Source organism: Myotis myotis, unplaced genomic scaffold (assembly GCF_014108235.1).
Source record: "Myotis myotis isolate mMyoMyo1 unplaced genomic scaffold, mMyoMyo1.p scaffold_m19_p_2, whole genome shotgun sequence".
NCBI lineage: Eukaryota > Metazoa > Chordata > Mammalia > Chiroptera > Vespertilionidae > Myotis > Myotis myotis.
In genome coordinates, this window is record NW_023416324.1 from 205,177,983 (window position 1) to 205,201,225 (window position 23,243).

Genomic DNA, 23,243 nt, shown 5'->3' on the forward strand with positions numbered 1-23,243 from the left:
GCGAAGCCTCAAGGATGAACTGGGTGTCAAAGACACCGGACACTGTCATTTCTCTGAGTTTAGCCTCTGATCTTCGGAAGGCAATACCAAACATTCTTGTGAGAGAAAATTGGTTCTACTAGCAAACGATAAACATAGCCTGTGCTATTTCATTAACAAAAGTGACAATGCAATATTTAAAAAAAAAAAAAAAAAAAAAAAGCAGAGCCAACAATAAAGTACAAGCATTAAGAATTTTAGCACTTCCTAGAACTAAGAGCCCTTGTTGTTTAACTTAAAATAACAGGTGCTCAAGAATTAAAAGAATTCATAAGGTGAGGCTGAAGGAAATTTTCTGAGCAGAATACAGACAAGACAAAGAATAATTATTTTTTCACATGGAGAGCAGACTGTCTGAAATAATTTTATAGTTATGAGTCCTTTGTTTTCTATGCTTAAACTCCTTTTATTATCAACATAGCATCTGTCTGTATACATATATATATATATATGTATATATATATATATTATATATATAAAGAGAGAAGGGTACAATGTTAGATAACAACTTTTAAAGTAATAAACTTTTGCTTTAAATATGTAACTGTGACAGCAACATACAGCCAATGGGAATGAGAGGGGGTGGACCTCTGGGAGTGCTCCCTGAGTCCAGAAGTACCTGATGGGGAGAGAGGTGTTACTGTTAAACTGTCATCACAAGGTGACATCACCACAGCCTAGTGTGGCAACCCAGAAGTGAGAAGCTTGTAGAAAGCACTGCCTCTGGTTTACCACTCTGCCAAGAATTTACTGCCCTGTAGGCTTTTCTGTGTGACATTCCTCTAAAGACATTCTAGCAATGTGCTCCTGGCCAGTGGTGTGGGAAACATCAAAGACCTGTCCTACCAGAGTCTGTAACCCTCCCTGTGAACAGCACAGACACACAGGGATTTCCACCTTGGGAACCTGTGTTTGAGTTGGGAAATGAGAAGGAATTCCTGTGGTCTAAATTCAAGCCACTTGTGATGACTAAGTTTATGTGCCTACTTGGCTAGGCCACAGTACCCAGATATTTGGTCAAAGATTCTTCTAGATATTTCTGTGTGTATTTTTGAGATGAAATAAGCATTGACTTTGAGTAAAGCAGATGGCCGTCTATAACATGGGTGGGCTTCCTCTAATCAGTGGACGGTCTTACTGACCTCCCCCAAAGAAATGTAAATTCAGCCAACATCCTGCCTACAGACTCCAACTGCAACATTAGCTCTTCCCTGGGTCTCCAGCCTGCTGGCCCACCCTGCAAACTTGGGACTTGTCAGCCTCTGCAATCACATGAGCCAGTTCATTAAAATAAATATATCTCTCATACATACAAGTTTACTTACACATGTACATACATATTGTTTCTTTTTTTAATGTATCTTTATTGATTTCAGAGAGGAAGGGAGCAGGAGAGAGAGATAGAAACATCAATGATGAGAGAGAATTATTGATTAGCTGCCTTCTGCTTGTCCCTCAATGGGCATCAAGCCAGCATAGGCCCTAGACAGGAATCAAACCATGACCTCCTGGTTCATAAGTCAATGCTCAACCACTGAGCCAGGCTGACTGGGTAGCTCTGTTTCTCTTGAAGATCCTGACAAATACACTGTTTAAATTTGCCCTGAGAAAATGTTAGCATTAGATCTATTACCTTGCCAATACCTAGGGGAAGGTATTCAAAACACTGAACACTTTGCACACCAAATTCTGAGGATATGGTCACTTCATAAAAACTACTTTAGCCTAAAGAAAAGACAATTGATGTCTCTGAGCATCAAGGTTTTCTGTGGGGCTTAAGATACACTCCTATTGTGTAAAATGTGCTAATTCTTAGAGTGGAGGACCGTGCCCGAGACAGCAATGACCTGGGCCCTAGAAACTGACACCCCAGCTCTGTGGATATGCTCACTGTGCTTTGAGGTCAGAGGCATATGTGGTAGAACAAGATTCTGACCTTTATCAAGCTGTCTTCCTCAGATTTCTATCATTACTCATCCTGACCTCCTTTGGGTCACCATTCCTTACAAAGAACCCCAATTATTTGTAAAGTGTTTACATTACCCTTTAAGTGAAGTCATGTGGGTTTCTTGCCTGGCTTAATCACTGGGGTGGGGGAGGGGGGAGCACTTCCATTTTACTGGCAACAGTGAAGTTGGTTCCCCTAAAATACCAGGGTTAGCAAGTGTCCATCTATCAGTTTTGTTTGCTTATCTTTGTAGAAACTTCCCTCTTTCTGTCTAGGGAACATAAACAGAAGGAGCACAGTGGTCTTGGTGGTACAAATTCTTAAGATACAGACAGGCACAATGAATTCCAGGAATAAAAATAAGGCCACTGTGGCTGAAATACAGTAAGAGTGGGGATCTATATGAGATGAGGTCCAAGGGGGAAGTGGGACCCAGGTGCTACAGGATTTGGCAGACCAAATTAGAAGTTTGAAATTTCTCCTGAGTGCATGGGCAAATTATTGAAGAGTTGTCAGTAAGGATGTAACATTTCAGTTAGGTTTTTAAAAGCTCACCCTGGCTATGTATGCATTACCGGAGGGAAAGGGGGAAGCAAGACAGTTGACTAAGCAAAAGAGGATGGTGGCTTGAACTAGGGTGGTAGCGTTAGAAATGTGGTGTAGAGGTACAGTCCATAGGATTTTTCCAAGAATTGAATATGTGGGGTAAAAGAAAGCAAGATGCCTGAGCAGTGAAGTGGATGGTGGCACCAATTGCTGAAATGGGCAAGACTACTGAGGAACAAATGTGGCCACATAAATCAAAAGCTCCACACTTCTGAAAATTAATTTCTACTATTTTTTATTAAGGGCATTCGTAAGTCAATGCATTTTTATCAGTACATATATGTAAAAATCTACAAAAATACTATACATATTATATATGCTTTATTATCATTCCTAAACCCTCAATTGGTTGACTCAAAATTGTACCCCTCTTTAGGTTACTTTTGAATAGTATACACTTGCTACCCTTCTGTTGGCTCTTGTCTCCTAGAAATGTTCATTTAATTCAGGACTTATTAATTACTTGTGCTTAATACTAAATACTATGCTGAGTATTATGAGGCATAGTAATGCACTAACTAAAACATGAATTGAATTCTTGAAAAAGTTACATTTTCATTAGCAAGATAAAAACAAACTGATGATGTAGCTACATAATGCAATCAAGTGATAAGTATTAAATACAAAAGCTACTAATAGATTTGTGACAAAAAGTTTAGACTGTAAGGCTGGAAAAATCAGGGAAGACTTCGTGGAAGAATAAATAAATGGAACTCCAACAAAAAGCTGTGTTCAAAAGAGAGGGTAGAAATCAGCAGGACTAAAGCTCTGTTCATTAAGATCAAAGATATTGGACACTTTTACAAAAATCACACAGTCCTTTGAGGCTTCAGTGAATACAGCATTGTTGAAAAATTAGGTCTTCCAATTACGTTTTTCTAGTAATCAGATCACCTGAAAGGATTTTGTTGCTATTTCAAAGATAACTGAGTCTGGAACATACTGAGTTGTGTTTCCTGTTAAATACATTGCTGCTATTTCACCTTTTGGCTAGTTCTACGCCCCTTCTATTACCCATTTGTCTCCATCAATGCTAACCCTGCAGCTCAAGACTAGCTCTGGTTTCCACAGTTTACTGTCACTATTCAAGCTATTCCCTGAGATCCACGTTTTCCCATTTCCTAAGCCCAGCACTGGGCTCCTTCTTAATTTATACTGAACAGAATGGACATTAGAATACTCTTCTTAAAACAAACCTGGAACCCTAGCTGGTTTGGCTCAGTGGATAGAACATCAGCCCACAGACTGGAGGGTCCCAGGTTCGATTCTGGTCAAGGGCACGTACCTGAGTTGGAGGTGTGATCCCCACCAGAGTGCGTGTGGGAGGCAACCAATCGATGTATCTCTCTCACATCAATATTTCTCTCTGTCTCTTCCCCTCCCTTCCACTCTCTCTAAAAATCAATGGAAAAATATCTTCGAGTGAGGATTAGCAACAACAACAAAAAAGAAAAGAAAACAGACCTGGAGATGAAGAAGAGGCTGCAAAAGAGTCACTGAAAATATTTAACTAATTTATAAATAAGTCTCTGTGAAGAGAAAACTGGGATTATTTTATTTATTTATAAGGATATAAAGAGAAAACCATATACCATTACCATAGTCAATGAATGCTATGGACTGAATTCTGTCTACCCTCAAATTCATAAGGGTGGGATCCTGATCCTATGGGATTAGTGGCCTTATAACAGAGAGCGAGAGATCTCTCTCCATGTGCATGCTCTGAGGAATGGCCATGTATGAACATGGCAAGAAGATGACCTCCTGTGAGTTAGGAAGAGTCCTTACCAAGAACCAAATTGGATGACACCTTGATCTTGGACTTCCCAGCCTCCAGAACTAAGAGAAATAAAGATCTGTGGTTTAAGACCCCCAGTCTATTGTATTTTGCTATAGCAGCCCAAGCTGACTAAGACAGTGAACAACATCAGAGTTTGCAGGGTGGTTCCATTCCAGGTGCCTCGTTCATGCACCTGGCCTTCAGCAGACACAGAACGCAAGAGTGAGTTGTGACAGTTCAGGTGCTTATAGAAGTCTTCCTGGTCATTTCAAGAGAGAGAGAGAGAGAGAGAGAGAGAGAGAGAGAGAGAGAGAGAGAGAGAGAACAAAGGAGACAGTGGAGAGTGATTTACTATGAATGACTCATCAATTCACCAACTGAAGCTGAGAACAGTCAGGCCAGGGGAGTAGAGATAAGAACATGGCTGAGGTCAGATACTGAGTGAAGTGAGTGCCATGGGGGTGGGCAGAAGAATTTTCTCTGTATATGATGATAGTAGACAGGGAAGCAGAACAGTTCCCTGTCAACATTGTTCATGAACAAAAATATTTTCAGAATCTCAGTTCAGTCCAAAGGCCCTAATTCTTCCTCCATTACATGAAATTTTCCAACAGACTAGGGAAACCGGGCTTCCCAAAACATTAAAAAGAAGGAGGAGGAGGAGGAGGAGGAGGAGGAGGAGGAGGAGGAGGAGGAGGAGGAGAAGGAGAAGGAGAAGGAGAAGGAGAAGGAGAAGGAGAAGGAGAAGGAGAAGGAGAAGGAGAAGGAGAAGGAGAAGGAGAAGGAGAAGGAGAAGGAGAAGGAGAAGGAGAAGAGAAGGAGAAGGAGAAGGAGAGGAGAAGGAGAAGGAGAAGGAGAAGGAGAAGGAGAAGGAGAAGGAGAAGGAGAAGGAGAAGGAGAGAAGGAGAAGGAGAAGGGAGGAAGGAGAAGGAGAAGGAGAAGGAGAAGGAGAAGAAGAAGAAGAGAAGAAGAAGAAAGAAGAAAGAAGAAGAAGAAGAAGAAGAAGGAGGAGGAGGAGGAAGAAGAAATGGGTCTAGAACAAACAAACAAAAAAATCATTACCAAAAAAGTATAACCATTAAGGTTATGAAAGAAGTGACTACAGAAGGCAACTTCTCATGAGACAACCGATGCATACAAATGATTAGAATTAGGACATAGCAATCAGAGCCTGTAACTCATCACAGTAAACACCACGCTCCTACTCAGAAGTGTGGCTTCATCCTCCCGTGCTGTGGGGAGGGGTGAATGGGAAAGGTACTCTTGCAAGGTGAATTCCCTGTAATTTGTACATTTCATTTACTTGATGAAAGAGATTTTTGAGATTTTTAAACAAGAAGAAAACCAGCCCCTCCTTTGGCCCCTGAAGGGAAAGGCATCCCAACATTTACACCCTAAACCATAACCCATTTCCAGAAGAAATGTGGGTGAGAAAAACACGGATTTCAGATTTGAGCTGCCAAGATGTTACAGACAATGAAAGGAGTAAAATTAAATTATGATAGAACGAAAAACCCCAACTTCTGATGCTTTGTGACTGAAAAATAAAAACAAACACTATTTATTAAGTCTGACCATCTATGAGGCAACATGTTTAGCCTCAGGCATTCATTGTGGCTGGGCCCCTGGTGGGGTCTAGAGGAAGCCGACTCAACCCGCTTCATCCCCAGGGAGAGAGAGTGTGTCCGTAAGTTCACAGAGTAATGAATTCTCTCCGTTTTACTGTCCAACGGAGTGCAGAGTGAACTGAAACCTTGTGCTACACTCAGCAAGTGCGTCCATCCTGAAATGTTAGTCTAATTATTCAACCGCCGTCTAAAAAGTGTTCTCCACTCTGAGAAATGTGTCTCTCACATTCTTACAAAGGCCTGAGCTCCAAGATGAGGTTAGTACTAAGCTCCCAGGGAATTTTTTTCCCATAATTAATTTTTTAAGGAGAGAGATTATAGGCTGGTTCCTAACCATTCCTTGATTATTGTGGTTTCATAAGAATCTCATGAACTTCTGGTGTTTTGGGTAAGACTTCTTCATCGGTATGTAGTTGTGCCAGCTGCCACAATCTATTCATCATTATCTATAATAAGTAATACCAACAAGTACCACTTTATCTGGGAGGTCCTCCGTCTGACCTGCTCAGCCTCTGGTGAACATGAAGAGTCAAAAGGAGAAATAAATAAGGAAATTAGCTCTGGATTAGTTTGCTAGGTCTGCCATAACAAGCCTGGTGTCTTAAACAACAGAAATTTATTGCCTCACAGTTCTGGAAGCCACGGGTCCAAAATCCAGGAATTGGCAGGGTTGGTTCCTTCTGAAGGTTCTGAAGGAAGGATCTGGTCCTTCTGCTCTTGGCTTGTAGATGGCCATCTCCTCTCTGTGTCTCTTCACATCGTCTTCCTTCTATGTGTGTCTCTTTCTCTACACATGGCATCTTCTTTTATAAGGATACCAGTCCTACTGGATTAGAATCCCACCCTAAGACTTCATCATAACTAGTTACATCTATAATGACCTTCTTCCCAAATAGGGTCACAATCTATGGTACTAGGGGCTAGGACTTCAGTATGTAAATTTGGGGGAGACACAGTTCAACCCATCACAACATCAATAGGATAACACTGTGCCAATAAGTGGCCCTTACTTTCCCAAGCTTTTATTTGGAGCAGGCACTCTGTAGCTATCGTCTTATTTAAGCACTATCTCCCTGTCTTGGTCTGCTTAGGATGCCATAACTGAATACTATAGGTGGATGACTTAAACACCAAACATTTATTTTCTCAGTTCTGGTGGCTGGAAAACCCAAGGTCAAGATCAAGCAGGATTCAATACTTGGTGAGGACTCTCTTCCGGTTTAGAGGCAGCCACCATCTCAGTGTGTACTCACACGATCTCTTCGTAGTGCAAATGTGGAGAGAAAGGGAGCTCTGGGGTCCCTACCTCTTCTTTAATTTTTTTAAATCCTCAGCTGAGGACATGCTTATTGATTTTAGAGAGGGGGAGGGGATAGAGAGGGATTGAGAGAGAGAAACATCAATGTAAGAGAGAAACATTGATCAGTTGCCTTCCCATATGCCCTGACTGGGGGATCAAACCAGCTACCTAGGTATGTGTGCAGGATGATGCTCCAACCAACTGAGCCACACTGTCCAGGCTTCTCCCTCTTCTTAAAAGCACACCAGCCCTATCAGGTTAGGTCCCCACCCTTACGACCTCATTTAACCTTTATCACCTCTTCACAGACCCTATATCCTAATTAGGGGTTAGGGCTTTAATATACAAATTGGGGGCAGGGCCGTAATTCACTCCTTAGCAATCCTCAGTGGAAGCCATTATTATCCTCATTCTACAGATGAGGAAACAGACACAGAGAGGTTAAGCCCCAAGTCCCAAAGCTAGAACTAGTGCAAACTGCAAGTTTGTTGCACTCCAAAAATCCAATTATCTGTCCACCATTACTAGGTGTCCCAAACTAGGACCTACTGTGAGAAAGGGGAAACTTTGAAAGACTTTGCAGGTGTCATTAACCAGCAGAGGTATGATTCAGCCTGATGGGGATCAGGATTCCTTTTCCCTCGGCCCACTGACCCTTCTCCAGCTCCTGGACACAACACCTATGGGCAGGCAGTGAAACTGTGCTTTGGAGCTATACGCTGGGGACGGACCTGGGTTTGAATCTCACTTCACTACTCACTGTGACCTAAAGCAAAGCGTTGAGTCTCTCTGTGCCTCAACGCCCCTCCCTCCTAGGATCATAGTGAGGACTGAGTTAATACGGGTGAGGAGTTTTAGAACAAGGCCCGACACATGGTACCTGCTGTATAGATGCATTTGCCATCATTTTAGCCATTCTTTTTTGAATTACAACGAAGAGGGGAAATATGAGCCTTCAGAATAGAGGGTTTTAAGATGCACCCAAGTTCCTTAACCAACCTGGGCCATCTGTTAGTTAAGGACTATGTGTTCTGACATGCATTTAGGGGTTCTAAAACTAATTTTCTGACATGGGCTTAATACAAACTACTCTAAATCATCTTTTTCCTTTGGGATAGAGATCCAAGTATAGAGGACTTTCGCTGGAATCCAGCAGTGGCCCCTCTTATCTTCCAAAAAAAAAAAAAAAAAGCATGAGTCACATGATGATGATGCTAAGTCCATTCTTGACTTCCCCTCCTCCCCTAGCCTCCGCCCCCGCCCCCCCCTTCTTTCTCTTTCCTCAAGGTCTAAAAGCTTATGGAACTGAGGCTCAAGAATGAGTTACTCAATTAGGCTTGCAGTCTAAACGTGCCATGGTTTAAATCTATTGTATCCATTTCTATCCAATGTGTCAAACGACCTGTTCCAGGAAAATGCCTCCCCCCTCCCCCTTTTTGGTAGAATTGGGGAGGGTACAGGAGAGAATGAAAGACAAATTAAAAATGACTGTTGCTCCAGGCATAGGTTCTGGGGTGGGAAGGGGGTGGGAAGGAATACTGGTGAGACCAAACTTAAAGAAGATTCGAGCCCTATATGCCAGCATCCCCAAGGAGAAATGTGAGTAATAGGTGAGGCAGGAACCTACTCAAACCCACGGGACACATCCCGACCCAACGCCGACTCTGGAAGATAATGATGGAAGGGGTCACATGGAGGAGTCACTTGACCTTTTCTCGCGCTGCTAGGGACCCGCTTGCCCCCAGCCGATTCCGTGGGGCAGGAGCAGCCTCCTGCTGCTTCTCCTCGCCTCCCTCTGCTTTCTCAACTGCAAGGATTGTGTCAAGACGCCCCCGCCACCCAGGCGCAAAAAGTAGCAACTTCCCCTCCGCCCGTCTGAAGGCGCATTTGAATGCGTTTCCCTTTCATTAAGAACAAAGGCTGGAGTCCGAGCCTCGCAGCGCGGGGGACAGGAAAGTACGCGACCTGTGTCGGGAGCAAAAAAACACTCGGAGGGTGACCCACGAGAAAGAGGAAGGGGAAAAACACCAATCCTCCTGGCACTGGGCTTTTTCGACTTTTCCTTTAAAAAGAAAAAAGTTTTTCAAGCTGTAGGTTCCAAGAACAGGCAGGAGGGGGGCGAGGCGGGGGGTTTTACAGAAAAGGCGCCTGGTCGGTTATGAGTCACAAGCGGGTTATAAAAGGGTCGCACGTTCGCAGGCGCGGGCTTCCTGTGCGCGGTCCGCCCGGGCGCAGCGCGACCCGCCGCGTCGGGCGGCCGCCTCCAGCCCGGGGACAGGCGTGGACGTGGAGCGGATCCCCCGGCCCGCCGCGTGGGGAAGACAGGAGGCCGTTCCCGGCCGGCAGGTATGCCCCTGTGCCCTCCGCCCGCCCTCTTCTCTCCCCAGCCGGGAGGCGGCGGGGCTGCGGGACGCGATCGGGGGCGGGGGTGGCGCGCACGTGGCTGCCGGGTGCCCAGCGCGGGCCCCGCGCGCCTGGCAGCGCCGGCTCTCCTCCGGGCCCGGAGGTCGCTGGGCAGGGACTCCTGGGGGAAGGGAAGGTGCTAAAGACCTGGCGCTCAGCTTCTCCGCCGTTTCCTGACTTGGGAGGGGAGGTACCGACGACCTGGCGCTGGACCAGCTTAGCTGCTGGAGCGGCCAGACAAGTGTGCAGGACACACTTAGGGGCAGGGTGGGTCCCGCGGGCCTGCCTTCAGAACAGGTCTCCTCTGTTTTCTTTTGAAAAGTAAGTAATGATATACTCGAACTTTATAAAAGTTAGAATCATAACACACCATGTCTTCAACTCATGGACTGAGAACTGAGCAGAGGTTCAGTGAGCTTCTGTGTTTACTTGCTCCCATTAAGGGGGGGTTGATAGAGCGCTTTGGTTATCTTTTTTATTCTCTCAAACCCCTGGCTGGTCTCCATCCTCCACATTTTACAGCTCCCAAGGGTGGACCGGGTCTTTTGAATTTTATATAATCTAAAGCAGGCATAGTGAGATGATTATGAATAAAATTTAACCTGGAGTTACTGAAAGTGACAGCTGACAAAGATGTAAGTGAGAATCCAATCCTTAAAAACGAGGACCGGAGGCCCAGAGAGGTAAAGTTACTTTTCCAACATCATACAGCAGATCCAGGATCACCTGTGATTTGAAGAGGCCAAGGGACCTAATGATGCTCATAATTTAGTTTATATCTTGTGTCAAATAGATGCGGTTAAGTGGAGACATACTTTTTACAGGACGTTATGCAGCTACTTCAAGCCAAAGTTACCCCATTCATTACTCAGAAGTCATGCCTCTTGCATCCCTTAACATAACGTGTAATCTAGATGAACTAGGGTGGCTGAACTCTTAGTAATCAGGCACTGACCTTGTAAAATGGATGTGTATAAAGTATTTCATTGCTTATCTGTGTGAACAGTAATATAAGCTAAAAAGTTGACATGTCCATTTCCTGCCTTTTGTCTAAGTTGACAGCCACAATAATAGAAAATTGGCAGGGGAGGTGGCGGTCTCCCCATTTTGCCCCTGAGGATTTGTGGCTCCGAGGCCTTGTGTTCTCTAGTAAGGTCACTAGGTCCTGAGTGTACAGCCTGCTTGTAGGTACGGATGTGGGATGTGGGATGTGGGACGAGGGGGTTAGGGGTGTCGACCACAGGCCTTTGTCTCTCGGTACAGGCTCATTTCAATTACTTTGCTGCCTCCCTGATTTCGTTCAGGGGACCAGAGCACATTTAGTAATTACTTCTGCTGCCTGGAGTACTCCATAAAGGCCAGTAATAACCAAGTTCCCTCACACGGTGATGGGGGTCAGCTCCCCCTGGCCACAGGACCCCGCTTCCTAACCACACATGTTAAGAAAGAGACACATGAGCACTGGCTGAGACCTACACTGCTTCAGGGGAGAACAGTAACACTAGCACAGACTTCTACTCTTGAATTTACTGGGCTAATTAATTCTGTGCGAAAAGAATAACTTACTGGTATTTACAAAAACAAAGTCCCAGGGGGGTAAGAGATCAACCGAAGGACTTGTATGCATGCATATAAGCATAACCAATGGACATAAGACACTGGGGGGTAGGGGAGGCTAGGGGACTGTCAAGAGCGGGGGGAAAAAAGGACACATATGTAATACCCTTTGTAATACTTTAAGCAATTAAAAAAAAAAAAAAAAAAAAAAAAGTCCTGCCCTAGCTGGTTTGGCTCAGTGGATAGAGCATTGGTCCCCAGTTGGATTCCGGTAAAGGGCACATTCTGGGTTGCAGTAGGGGGTATGCAGGAGTCAGACAATCAAGGATTCTCTCTCATCATTGATGTTTCTATCTCTCCCTTCCTCTCTGAAATCAATAAAAATATATATATATATTTTTAAATCCCTAAGTGCTACGTTCCCTCTATGGGAAGGCCACCATCACGTCTACCTGTGCCAGACACTCTTCTAGATGCTGGAGAGGAGACAGATGTGAGTGAGCCCCATCCTCATGAATCTAAAAGGGAGAGGAAAGACTAATAGGACATGGCGATGCGATTTCATATTGTTTCAAATGCAGTAACACAAATACTTACACTAGCTAGAATGTGCTGTGAATTTCACCATTCTTTATTTTCCAATGGCAAACCTTCAGCTTTCTTCACAGCTCATCAAATCAGTCTTCTGTGAATCAAAAATAAATCCACCCAAAAAAGCCCCAGGTCTTTACTTTTGAAAAGTTTTTTCATCAGCTATTCGATGTCATGACTAAGATCTACCATTCCCTTAAAGGTTTTTTTGTTTTCTTTGCGTTAGAGTAACAATTCTTAACTCCTTTTTTTCCTACCTCACATCTAATGGAGATTACCTATGCTTTTCCCAGAATTTTTTTTTAAATGTAACCTCACACACAATTTTGCATTTGTGTCGGTGGCTCCAGGTTTCCTTGAGTCTCAGCAGTGACCCTCCGGGGGGTGGAGTTTCCTGATCCCTGGGTAAACCTAAGAGGACGAAGTCACTTGAATGGCAGAGTGGTGTGTGGACTTTACCTTGCACCTGGACTGAGCACCTCTGTCCTAGACTCGCTGGCCTCTCTACAGTTTTGTGAGTCATCGGCTATGGCTTCGCTGAAACTACTGATTTTAGTAACTTCACTGCGTTGCTGTTAGGCTCCCAGCCCTCAGTGCAGAAGCCTGTCCTGTGGAAAGAGCCGCAGCCTGAGAACCACCACAGGTTTCTAGTCCCAACTCTGTGCCAATTCCCATGGCTCCTTTCTCTAAAATGGGCGGCTGGGACTGAGTCATTTCTGAAGGCCCTTAAACCGATGAAACGCCACGATTCCAGTGTGACTGCCACTTCACTGCACTTTCATGCATCTCCTAAGGCACAGCTGGACTCAGTGAACTCCCATCCGCCACGATCAGAGACAGTCAGAGTAAGTGAGTACCAACCAGCAGAACTGACTAGAGAATGTCTGTCTGTCTTCGACTGGTCTTACCGGCTTCAGAACTGTCCCATTTGCTGAAATTGGATGGAATAAGAAAAATATGAAATTTTAAAAGCCTCTCTTTACCCCCACCTTTTCACTGACTACATCTTATACACAGTATATTCCCTTTATCTCAGACTCCTAAGGTAATGCCACATGTTAAATTTGATCACTGCTGTGTAATTCTCACCCGCCATGAAACACTTTTCCCATCTATCTTGTCTTTGGGCTTACAATATTCAGGGCCTTGAGCACAACCACCCAAAAGCAGATTTTCCCTCAAATCAACACACCCCGTGCCTGAGCAGCTCAGCATTCTCACTCATGACTCCGAGATTCTCAGCAAGGTGGTGGAACCCTTTGAACCAAAGGCACCATTACCACCTTTACACACAATGACACACTCACCAGATAATGAGGCTCAACACTGGCCAAAAGCATGGTTTTTACAGATTGTGAATATCTGTGCCAATTCTGAAAAACAATATCCACATGTGGGTACATAGGGTTAAGGCAATGGCGGAAGGAAAAGTTACTAGTAAAGAGAATCAAACAGCTAATTTCATGAAATTGTGACGCTATGTTTGGATAAGGAGAAACGACTCGCTACAGTGAGTGGCGTTTGTGCCATTTCTCCATTAGTGAGGATGGTCTGTACACATAATGGGTTCCTGGCTGTCTTAACAGAATCCTTTGCCCCTTTATGTTGCTCAGGTTTCTATCCTGCGGTGTCTTCCCTGCCGGTGTTTAACCTATTAGGTCACTTGTCTGAGCCGAGCTGCCCCAGGTGTAAGCAGAGGTTAATAATACTCATTCCTTAGATTGTTATGAGGAATGAGGGAGTCCATGTACATCAAGCAAACTAGTGCCTGCCCCGGGGTGTCTTGCATAAGTGTTTGCAATTATTAGGTGAACATGGATGACCCTACTAAACCAATCTGGAAAGTGAGGTACAAAAACAGTCTGGGAAAGTCAAGTGCATGTGGACAGAGTATTCTCTAAAAATTCTTGACAAGGTAAAAAATTGTTTGGTTTTAAAGAGTTAAACAGTTTCGGAATGAATTTTTCTTCTTAACCCAAAGAAAATCTACTTCCGAAGAAACATTTTGGTGTATCTTTGAGCAGTTACTTATTCCTGTTAGAGATTAGGAAACCAAAGAATTACTTTGATTTTGCCTGTACGTGTTTTTCGATAACCTCTGATTTATGTAATGATTCAGTTATACAGTAGTAAGCGTATCTTGACTGTACTTTTAAAACCACACGTGATAGATATACAGATACTTGCAGGTGTTCATGACCGATGGCATTGGTGCCGTGGCTAACATCCATTGAGCCCTAACAATGAGCCCAGCACCTGACTGTATGCTTTATTCACTGTGTCACCTCATCTTCCCAACGACCTTTTGAGTAGGTTCTATCATCATCTCCATTTTTAGAGAAGCAACGAAGACTTAAAGATTTAAAAAGAGGCTTACATGGTCAAATATCACACAGCCAGTAGTGTCGCTGGGGTCAGGTATGGAACCCGAGCAAGTAGAAAACAACAGAATAACACCGCCAGAGCTTTCACTTAGATCCACTAACTGTGTACAGTTGCCCCATTTGTTTCGTTTCTCTCTGTCCCTACCCACCTGTCTGTGTATGGCTGTGTCGGTGTCAGACCTGCCAGGCATGTCCTGAGAATAAGGACCTGCTCCCATACAGTGAACACACATGATCACAGCATCCAAGTGTAGTTGTACAAAGACAGGAACGGAAGCTAATCTTTACCTACAACTTCGGGTGGTTTTCCTGGTAGGAGTCCCCATCTTTATCCTACAATGACTATACTTGGTGGACTGAGGGCCACGCCTGGAAGCCTCTGAATGTTAACAGTCCATCACTAATCTAGAATGCCAACAAACCTCATTCATAGATGTCCACATTCATGAGCTTCTACTACACTGATCCTCCAAGAATCTGAATGTCAGTTAAAGTCTTACTCAAAGGCTCCAGTGCAGTGTGATGAGTGCTCTGAGAGGATGGAGAGAGGACTGACCTCCTGGGGGAGGGCAGAGAGGGATGGTCACACCAGGAGCTGATGGGAACCCAGCCTCCAGGAGTTCGCTGTCTGTGAGAGAAAGAGAATAAGGCCAGGTGGGCAAGTCCATGTGTGAGGAGCAATTTGAAGTGGGTATCTAGTGGCTCAGTGTATGTATGAAGCTTTGTCTAGAGAGGACACGCGCAGGAGCACTAAGCATAACCCTCCTTTGATGTGTGAAGGCAGTGAGTAAAATGCCGTGGGGTGGAACAAGTCAACATATGGTGTTTGCCTCGTAACACAGGGCATCCTCTACGTGTAGCATCATAAGAACACTCATTTTTAAGCGGGTGAAACCAAACCTTTTGTTCCCAGAGCTTGCTCAGTCTGTCTGGCATCGTTCTCAATTCACAAATCCTTCCTTGCTTGGGCTCATTCTGGTGTGTAGAAATAGAAAAATATGAACTGTACTTTTAGACTAGTAGTGGACTGTTAACTGACATTTTTCAGCATTAAAAACCAGGAAGTTTTTACTGAAACAAGTTGTAGAACTTATTTACAAACTAAATAACCTACCCACAGTTTTATTATGGACAGTGACTAATACCTTCACTTTTCAGGTAAGGCTGTGGAAAACACAGGTTAGAAATATTTTCCCCCAGAGTCATTCTGTGGAGTAAGCAGGAGAGTAGGCGGAGAGCCGTGCTCCGCGTCCTGGACCAGTGACCTCACACTGGCTCAGCTTCAGGCCTGAAACTCTGGGAAAATGTTATCAAACATGGATAAAAGCAAAGGGTGGGAGGGAGAGAGCTGGGGGGAGCGGGGGGTGCAACATGTTGCTTTAAATCATGGCTTTTCATTCGTATTTCATATTTACACAAAAGGTTTTCCATATGTCTAACTCGTAATATCACACTTCCATAAGAGAGTTTTAACAATAATTTTCTCTTTTTCATTCATAATTTATTTTCAATATCCTTGTTTTTAAAACTGAAAAATGCAGAATAGTCCTCTAAGGCCGATATTCTTTCTCATCTGTGCATTCACAATGAAGTAGTCACTCAGTATACTGTTTCCATAGTGATCCTGTGATGTCCACATTAGCTTTCTTCTGAGACAGTTCAAAAGTACGTCACACACTTAGTTTTATGTGTTAATATATTACTGGCATATATCTTTAAAAACATTCATTTCCTGAATTTCCAAATTTAGAAAGGTATGTTATATTAGAGCAATTTCATGTGCAAACCAGTCTTTTCAATGAAGAGCTCTATCTTTGGAGTAGTAGGTATCTTTGTTAAAGAGTTCTTAATTAGAACTACCAAGAGGAAGGTTATTAGATTTTTGTGGGAAGAAAATATGCTATAGTGAATTTGTAAATTTTTCCCCAGCAATGGCTTATACGGGGAATTTTTCTCAAATGTCAAGTAATCTTATCATTCCCCAAGAGGTCAGGATATTTTTTTAGAAGATGGATGCGGCCAGTTAGTGGCCATCTCAATCAGTAGCAGGCCTTACCATCAATCCCCTTTTACTGATGGAACTTGTGTAAATTGAAGAGGAAACATATTATTCTGCCCCATTTTCTGACAGCACAGAAGTTGACTTGACTTTAGAATCAGTTACTGAGATGTAACACAGAACAATATACTCTACAGAAAACATGTGATAAAAACAAAACACCTCCACAGGAACAAACACACTTCAGAAAAGCAGCCACCTGGGTATTTCTTTTGGTCAGAGAATAGTGAAGGCCTTTTTTAAAGAATTACTGGGAAATTAAACAATGAGGTTTTAACAGCATGTGGGAAGATTGAAACACAAAGGACTGAACTAAAACTTAGGTAATATTGTCTTCAACACTTAAGTTGTGGCTATTTTATGGTGGGCATGAAAGGATGAGCTCTCAAACTATTTTGGTCTATCCTCATCTTTCCTCTAAATCACTTTATCCCCATTAGAATTTACCCACCTGGGTCCTCAGCCCTCAGTCCTTGCCCTCTGCTTTCAAAGATGACTGGCTAACTAGCCCAATAAACAAGTCCAAGTTGATATGTCAATGGGAAGGTCTTCTACTCCACCCTTTCCTCCTTCTCCAAATTACTTCATTGCGTTTCAAGAACAGCTTACCTGAAACCTTACCTGCCACCCAGGTCCTCCCACCCAAAGGAGATGTTTCTAAGGGTAAGACATTCAGACTAGGCAGCAGGGAAGCAGTATGAGAGATGTAGAATTTTCAGAGGAGCAGGTCTTTGGGCATCATTGTTTGCAGTCACCTTCATCTTTTGACTCGAGGTCAAAGGGTAATCAAGAGATTGTTATCCCAAAGAATAACTAAGACAATTCCAAATTTTCTCAGGATCTTGATATTTAGATACTTACATTAATCTTCACTGCAGATTTTCATGACTTAATCCAAACAGCAACTTGAGAATATAGGGAATCAGAATGAGTTCTGGTGGGAAAGCTAGACACAGCTTTCTTATACAATTAATCATATGCTAAGTTGCTTTTAGCAAACAACAATGAATTCCATTTTAATGATTCCAGATTTTACTGGTACAAAAAAATAATAACACGGGGAAAATATTTAAAGAAAATTATCTAAACCATCATTTTAATTTTCAAAAGTGTAATTACATTATTTTTTCACCTAGAATGGCTTTGGAGCTAGAATTTGTATGACTACATCAATATAGAATCGTGTTTTTCAGTAGAAATAGGTGTACATTCACTTTGTAACAACAAATTAATAGTTTCCAAATATTTATACATTTTGGGGTCAATAAAATCAAGGGAGTCACATGATGGCTTAGTTAAGAGATTCAACCATTATGACTATGGCATGCAGCTTTGGTAAGCAAATAGTAAATGGTTGATGCTGAGAATAGCAGCAAAATGAAAATAGAGAAATTTATAAAATTGTGGACGGATATAACTTATGATTCATATAGGAGAAGAGATCCTTAATGACAAACTTAGGACTTACTCTGCTATGAATATTGCTGATAACATCTTTCCTGACTAATCAGTAAGATAAAAGGATAGCCCTGGCCAGGTGGCTCAGTTGGTTGGAGCATTGTCCCTTACACCAAGAAGGGTGCAGGTTAGAGTCCTAGTCAGGCCACATACCTAGGTTTCATGTTCAATTCCTGATCAGGGCACATACCTAGGTTGTGGGTTCTATTCCCAGTCAGGGCACATACCTAAGTTATGGATTCAGTCCCCAGTCAGGGCGAGTATGGGAGGCAATCAATCAATGTTTCTCTCTCTCCCTTCCTTTCTCTCCATAATCAATGGATCTCAATTATGTATAATTCTTCTTCTGCCACTCTACCAGCTGGGCAACTGTACTGATTCCAGAAAGAGCCAGTTCATTTATTATTACCTCATGACATCATCCTCTGTCCAATGCCTTGGCTAACAGATTAGCCTTTGTTGCCTGTGATCACTAATTTCCACTTGGACACAGCAATTCTGTTGCTGGTCAGCTTGAGTCCTCCTCGCAGCCCAAACACACTGAAAATAAGCACAGCTTCAACACTGACTGGCCTTCTGGCCATTCTCATGTCTAAAAGTCTACTGAATATACTTTTTTTAAAAAGCCATTCTGGGATATTTCCTCTTTTATCCTGTTCATTGGGGTATGTTTGTCATCTACCGTTATGTTTTCAAGGAGATTCAAGATTGTGTAGCATATTTAGGCAAACTGTTCCTTTCTCTGCAGTTTTAGGAATTCATCATGCCTGAACAGTCCAGGTAACACAGTATCATTGTTTTTGTTTGAGCACTGACAACAAAAGGGGGTCTGTGTGATGCCTTTTATTTCAGCAAACCTTTCATTTCAACCAATAAAAAACAAAAGCTGTTAGAGTTTTTTAATAGTATAGCACATGGTGAAAAACACTTGTCACTTCTCTGAGTACTCTAATCAGGCAACTCATATGTATAGTGAAAAAAGATGAAAGAGGGAAAAGATCACACTAAATGTATTTCTTTTAATACATTTGCTCAGATGTCACTTTTAAAGAACAGGAGAGGATGAGGACACATTTGTAATACCTTAACCAATTAAGAAATTAAAGATTTTAAAAAAAAAGAACAGGAGAAAAAATATATGGGTAGAATACTATGCAGCAATTAGCTTTAAATACAAATCAAACCAAGCTCTTTAAGAGAAGCTCTTTAAATTATATTAGTTTAGGAGGAATTAACATTAGGATATTAATATATATTTATTGAATATTTATACTGGCCAAGGTACTGTGTGGAAGGGGGAGAGGGGTCCTTTTTACAATCGTGACTGAAAATCAGCAAGATGAACTAAAATTCTGAACTGACATCATTTAATTCAAAGCTCTTCATCATTAAAGTAATTCATCTCCGGTAACAGAAAGTTTTTTTAAAAAATCACTATCAGTAAGAATGACATATTTCCTTGGTCTGGAAATTTCCAAGCCACGATATTCTGCCCTATCAAAATATATTCATTGGGGAATTTTTAACTTGATACATTTCTTTTGAACTTAATCACAATTTCACATCTCACTTGGTTTCGTGATTAAATAAAAAGAAGGGGATCCCCCTCTTGCACCGAAAGAGACCACGCACTTGAATGACACTCTAACTTCTAGGTTCTGCTACAGGAACACCGAAACCAGAAGCTGTGGGAGAAATGTCACTTTATCCGAGAGTAGACTCATACGCTAACAGGAAGTAGCAAATTCATCTCTTTCTTTTTTTAATCCCCTCTTTGCTGAAGACAAGTATTTTGAGACACTCTTTACGCCACACTTCCTTTACGGAGATCAAAGTCCAGGCCACTGGGTGACGCTCTCCCCAGAGGAATCTCTATATAACAGATGGGGACATTTCATGATGGGCTCATTTGTGGGCAAGGCTTTCATTGCCTGTATTCTATCTATCTCCTGAAAAAAGGTAAGAAAGATAAAACCAGCTATTCACTACAGAGTGAAAACCTAGCCCAAATTCTATCTTTGCCTTTTAGCATTTGGGGACTTTGAAGAGTGTTTTTGCTTTTAGTTTAAAGATGACACATGAGTAAATAATTTAGAACTACAGAACAGAATTTAAAATATAAATTTAAAAACAGGCTTCAAATACACTGAAAGGTAATATACATATATAATCTTTTAATTGCCAATTTCGCTACGCTTTTCAACAAATTACTTCCTAGGATTTAATCAGTTCTTTCCTTTAAATAGAAAATAAACACTATTTTTGCTTTCAGATGTATATCTATCCAACTTAGTAACTGCAAGTGGGTACACAACCATCTCTCTCTCTCTCTTGCAGGTGGTGCTCACCAGGAAGGGGAAATCTGTGGTTTGAATTCTTCGTGCCTCATCCTCTGAAAGCCGGCGGCCTGCTGGAGGCTGTACGCTGTTAATGCTAATCGTGATAGGGGTTTTACCTCCGACTGACTCCTACATGTTAGCATTAACAGGGTACGGTGCCTGATACTAGCATTCACACGGAACAGATGTGCTGTGGGAGGAGGATGAAGCATGAGTCACCCTGCTGGAGAGACTGGGCTTCGGGCTTCATTGTAATTTGTTAACCTTCATCTGGTCCCTGGGCTGTTCCACCTTAAAGTACGTTTTAGGAGGCAGGTCATTTAAAAGATTTATCAGCAATATGTATTCCGAATGGGAACATTGTTACTTGAATCGTCAAGCACACTTCTTTGTTTTTACCTTTAAAGGAAAACGCATTCATGTCATTTTTAATTCTCAGTTATGGTTTGTTCATTATAACTGCTCATGAGCACTTTCAGGGCTTCAGCTGGAAGACATGGGAACTAAAGACATTCTGAAACAGGTTTCTAGGATGTTTTTGTTGTGAGAAATTAGAAGGACCGCTGTCCTCCAGTTATATCCTGGGTTGTCCAGCAACATTTTTAAAAAGATTTAGAAAAATAGTATTTCCCCCATGTAGTGACTTTCTATTTAGAAAACTTCAGTTTAAAATTAGTACTTTTATACAAATTGCAAGCTATAAAAGTAGTCACAGGGATATAAAGTACAGTATAGGGGACATAGTTAATAATGTTATAATAGCTATGTAAAGTGCTCCCTGGGCACTAGACTTTTTATGGCGATCACTTCATAAGGTAGATAAACGTCTAATCACCATGTTGTATACTTGAAACTAATAGTGTATGTCAACTCTAATTGAAAAATAAATTTTTAAAAATACTTTTATTTGAACCTTAAGAGGAATAGAAAGGCTATTACACGGAATTTGTATTTAAAAAATGAAATATTTTGACCAATCCGCATGGCAAACGATGTCTGAGAGCTAACTCCTGGTCTTTTTCCTACAAAATACAAAGACTGGATTGAAAAATTTTGTATCTGAAATTAAGTCCCAAACCTCGGTTCAGTGGCTTAGCCACATCATAAAGCCCTGGGGTCAGAGAATCCACTTTCCTCTAAACCTGTTTCTTCACCCATAGAACAGGGCTAATCCTTTACAAGGCTGGTGTGAGGCCCATAAGATAGAAAACTGTTTTGTAAAACATAAAGGGCTACATTAATGTTATAATAAGCGTAATCCAACAACTAGTCCTCCCACTTTGTTAGAGACAAGCTATTGATTTGATTGACAGAATTCTTAAGGTTTGGATCGCTATATAATTTTTCTCCATAATTAACTCTATCACTTACAAATAAATAGCCAATTGTAATTGTTAGCATATTTAATGTATACTTGTATTAGCACCTCTTCTCAACATTCTGTCAAACAGTTACGTACTATAGCCAAATAAAGCTCTTGAGTCTTTAGTGATTAAAATTAATTTTATGGTCTTTTGCAAGGTACAATCTGTAATTTCAGAAGTTATTCACACACAGAGAGACAGTGGGGGAAAAATTATGAGAATCCTGAGGGGAATATTCCTGACTCCTAGGACATAGTCTTCTCACCGAGGGCACCCCCTTGGCCTAGCCCCATTTCTGTTCACGTTGTGTGAGCTGCCAAGATAAATTCTCCTCTTAACCCTTGGAATGAACATTTGGCTCCATGGAGCTCCCATGTAGGTGTGTCACATTCAAGGGTGTTTCCTGGGACTATTCTTTTTTTTTAAAATACTTTTACTGATTTTTAGAGAGGGAGAAAGGGAGAGGGAGAGTGAGTCCTGTACATCCCCCACCGGGGATCAAGTCCACAACACAGGCATGTGCCCTGACTGGGAATCGAACCAGCAACCTTTCGGTGCACAGGACAATGTCCAACCAACTGAGCCACACTGCCCAGGGCTATTCATTTCATCTGCATGTTTATCAACAAGAGTAGTCCTTATTTTGAGCCCCAGTTCTTCAAAACTTTGTTTGCTGCATAAAGCCACAAAGTCCCAGAATGTCAGGCCTGGAATAAGACTGATCCAGTATGGTCTTTCTGCTGTTATAATGAAACGCTATGACCATCTAAAAGCAATGACTAAGAAAAACTACTGTAGAATGCCTTATGTGAGAAGCACTAGAATACGCTACATGAAATGGAAGCGAGTTAACCTCTCTAAGCCTCAGTTTCCTCATCAGTAAAATGATGAATGTATTTCAGAAGGAGGGTAGGCTTACCTGAAACAGTGCATGTGCAGAGCACAATATCTACAGTAGCTGTATGGCACTAGGCGGGGACTGGAACTGTCAGGGATCACTATGTAAATTATATGCCTGTCTAACCACTATGCTGTCCACTTGAAACTCATAAAATGTTGAATGCCAACTGTAATTGAAAAATAAAGAGCACAATGTCTATTATGCATTAAGTGTTAAATAAACAGTAACTTTAAAACTTTATTCACTCTAACTGTTTCAATCATCTAAATCAAATATCTACCATCGCAGATCTCCCCAAGGACACAGCTCCAATCTATCCTTAATCCCATGATGTCAACCCAGGGGACCTTGATTTCCTTGCCAGGGTCTCTGGGTTTCCACTGATGCCCAACTCTCCTCGGCTTCCAGTTCCTGATCTGGTCTTTGATGCGGTCCTCCTGGCCAGTATACCCAGGCATTCCAAAATTCTTGGAGCATGAGTAAGACTGGGTGTGTCTGGTTTAGAGGAAGTGTTAAGGAGCGATGAAGTGTGTGAGTCTGTGTGTGTGTGTGAGTGTGTGTGTGTGTGTGTGTGTGTTGCAGTGAAAAACAAAGGGTGGCTAAAGAAAAAGTGGGTTCTGTGGTAGATGGAGAAGGCAAAAAGAACCCAATTTTGTACACAGAATACTGAATTGAATGAGGCACTAAAATATGCAAGGTATGGTTTCTTCTTCTTTTCTTTTTTTTAAATATACTTTATTGATTTTTTTACAGAGAGGAAGGGAGAGGGATAGAGAGTCAGAAACATTGATGAGGGAGAAACATCAATCAGCTGCCTCCTGCACACCCCCACTGGGGATGTGCCCGCAATCAAGGTACATGATCTTGACCAGAATCGAAACCGGGA

At 42.2% G+C, this 23,243-nt stretch overlaps 1 long non-coding RNA gene across 1 annotated transcript; it reads left to right on the forward strand.

Moving 5' to 3' along the window:
- The first annotated feature begins 9,423 nt into the window (after positions 1-9,423).
- Positions 9,424-22,597, forward strand: LOC118677139. Its single transcript, XR_004974335.1, has 2 exons — positions 9,424-9,647; positions 20,091-22,597. It is a non-coding gene; the product is annotated as an uncharacterized LOC118677139 (long non-coding RNA).
- The last annotated feature ends 646 nt before the right edge of the window (positions 22,598-23,243 follow it).